Source organism: Sorex fumeus, unplaced genomic scaffold, assembly GCF_029834395.1.
Source record: "Sorex fumeus unplaced genomic scaffold, SorFum_2.1 ptg000092l, whole genome shotgun sequence".
Taxonomy (NCBI): Eukaryota; Metazoa; Chordata; class Mammalia; order Eulipotyphla; family Soricidae; genus Sorex; species Sorex fumeus.
This window is the reverse complement of record NW_026606149.1, coordinates 2,847,109-2,850,309: the sequence shown is the minus strand read 5'-3', so window position 1 is coordinate 2,850,309 and position 3,201 is coordinate 2,847,109. Positions and strand designations below refer to the sequence as shown.

The following is a 3,201-nucleotide window of genomic DNA, read 5'->3' as shown; positions in this document are numbered from 1 at the left end:
CATACATCATTTGTGCCCATGTTTTAATGTCAAGCAAAATAAAACACATAAAGAAATAGCGAATATTGTGCTCGTTTCGGCAGCACATATACTAAAATTGGAACGATACAGAGAAGATACAGGGCTGGAGCGATAGCACAGCGGTAGGGTGTTTGCCTTGCACACAGCCAACATGGGCGACCCGAGTTCGATTCCTCCACCCCCCTCAGAGAGCCCGGCAAGCTACCAAAGAGTATCTTGCCCGCACGGCAGAGCCTGGCAAGCTCCCCGTGACATATTCGATATGCCAGACACATTAACAACAAAGTCTCCAATGGAGATGTTACTGGGCCCGTTCGAGCAAATTGATGATCAACGGGAGGGCCTTTACTTACTTACTTTTACAGAGAAGATTAGCATGGCCCCTGCGCAAGGATGACATGCAAATTCGTGAAGCATTCCATATTTTTAACCCAAGCACAAAAAATTGTAAATCTACAACTGTACCTCATGGTGTTTCACTAATAAAGGTTTTCACTAATAAAGGTAAAGGTAAAGGTTTCACTAATAATAATAATAAAAATATAACGAAGACAACCACATTTTAAAATATATTAAAACAAGCTCTGCAACTCCACATCGTGTTTTTACCTTTGATTTCTGGTATTCCAATAATCCTATTGAAATACCAGAAAAATAACAGGTTCTGCTACTCTGAGAATCATGCATTCTTTATGGAGAGAAAAGTGGATGAGCTAGAAAACATCTAAGTTGCTGCACTTGGACTGTCAATACTTTTAGTTTATTCTCTCTCCCTATTTGCACATCTCACCAGGCTTATTGATTTCTTGCGATTTTGCTTTTCATCTTTTCAGAAATGACTCTTTCACTTAAGAGCACCATGTTACAAATCCTGCTGTGAATACTATTTACCAAGATAAAACTTTTCTCAGATAGAATAATCTAAGGGACAGACCGATATTTTGTTCTCTTCGTGGGGGTGAGGGGTAGAGAGGACAAACATGCATGTTCAAGGGTCTGTGCTCAGTGACTACCTTTGACCTGACTCTGGAAGATCATATTTGGTGATAGGGTTTGAAGCCACGTATGTTGCATGGAAGGCAAGAGACTTACGTCTTATAAAACCACTCTGCACCAAACAGACAAACCTTCTAAGAACTTATACCGACAATGCTCTCACCGATGAAATAAATTATAGAACTTAATTGGCACTATGTGTTATAAAAATCTCAATAAATAAAACACAAGCAAAAATATAATCAAGACCCAAACAAAACACTGGCTTTTGCTAAATGACGATGTGGGCATTCAAACTTTCTATACCTGTCTCTGTCTCTGTCTCTCTCTCTCTCTGTCTCCCAATCTCTCAATCTCTCTCTCTCTTACATGCACACACACACACACACATATACACACACAAACATACACAAAGACACATATCTGAACAAAATGTAATTGGCAATTAGGAAATACAAATATGAAATGAAAGAAGAAATTCAGGATAGAAGGATTAGATTTCCATTTTTGTACTGGCTTAATTTATTTTTAAGTGGAGATGTTCACTCTGGTTTCTCATTGCCCCTCAAGGCCTAATGTAACACTGTCTTCCCACTGTTCATCAATTTGCTTGAGCGGGCACCAGTAACATCTCCATTGTGAGACTTGTTGTTACTGTTTTTGGCATATCAAATATGTCATGGGGAGCTTGCCAGGCTCTGCTGTGTGGGCAGGATACTCTGGGTAGCTTGCCGGTCTCTCCGAGAGGGATGGAGGAATTGAACCCGGGTTGGCCGCGTGCAAGGCAAACACCCTACCCGCTGTGCTATTGCTCCAGCCTAATTTACAGAAGAAAAAAATCACAAATTATCCTTTAAAAATAGTCTAAATTGAGACTGACAAATCAATACAAAATTCCCAATTAAACAGCATTATTAGATTAGTGACCACTAACTTTTTCTGATATATGTCTCATATAATAATTAGAAGATCTTTATACATTAAAAAGCTTGAATGTGGGGCTGGAGTGACAGTACAGTGGGTAGGGCATTTGCCTTGCACTCGGTAAACTGGGTTTGATTTCCAGCATCCCATATGGTCCCCGGAGCACCGCCAGGAGTAATTCCTTAGTGCAGAGCCAGGAATAACCCTTTGTATCATCGGGTGTGAACCCAAAAGGGAAAAAAAAATAAGAAGTTTGAATGTCTAATATTTAACATTATTGAGGGAGGGGGCTTCCTGGAATTTTAGTTGCAAAGTGACCCTAGAGAAGAAAGCTCTTCTCTTAAGGGGGGGCCTTTCTGAATTCTATATCCTCTGTGTGTGAACCACAGAGAATAGTTAACTGCCTTTTCTTCAAAAAATGGTGGTGAGGAGACCAGAAGAATTTGTCAGAGAGATAGCACAGCAGGTAGGGTCACTGGTGACCTTGCATTGGGTCAACCCTTGTTCAATTCCTGCCATATGTGTCCCCTGAGCCCTACCAAGAGTGGCTGTTGAGCAGAGAGACAGGAGGAAGTCCTAAGCACCCCTGGGTGTTGCCTCCCATACACACACAACAGCAACAACAATAAAGCCTTCCAGATTAAAAAGACAGCATGAAAGTTTACCTTGACATGAGACCAGGGAAGAAAGAAAAGTCCCGTTAAAGCATTAATAAAATCCTAATCTCTGTTTAGTATTACACCCTAAACCAAAAATACCTGTAGATTTATATCTAATGAAAAACACCTTCTTGCATCTAATGCGGAAGTAGAAATCTTTATAATGGCAAAGACTAGAAATAAATAACTACAAATTGTATTAAGAAAACCAAACAAAAACAGATTATGTTCCTTTAGGTGAATGTGCTGAAGTGAAAATAAAAGAAACACAGTAATATACATCAACTTGGATGGATTTCAGAGCACAAAGTCAACAAAATATAATGACATCAGTCACATAGTCTGATTTCATTTCTAAGAACCTTATACACAGAAAAAATAAGTCAAGCTGTTTAGGTATATAATAAGAAGTGATTTAATAAGTAAGAGTAAGGAAATCATGATCGAAAAGTTCAAAGTATCTGTTAGAACAAGAAAAAGGTGGTGAGAGTATACACATGATAGTTTTTATCTTTTCACCTGTCTGTTTAATTCTCATTTTCTGGATTGGCCAAATGGGAAATAGGTATTTGACCTTTTAGACCTACAGCCAAAGAAATTA

The 3,201-nt window shown here is 39.0% G+C and overlaps 1 pseudogene; it reads left to right on the top strand.

The window, feature by feature from the left end:
- The first annotated feature begins 353 nt into the window (after nt 1-353).
- LOC130039657 (uncharacterized) lies at nt 354-449 on the top strand (annotated as a pseudogene).
- Nucleotides 450-3,201: the final 2,752 nt, after the last annotated feature.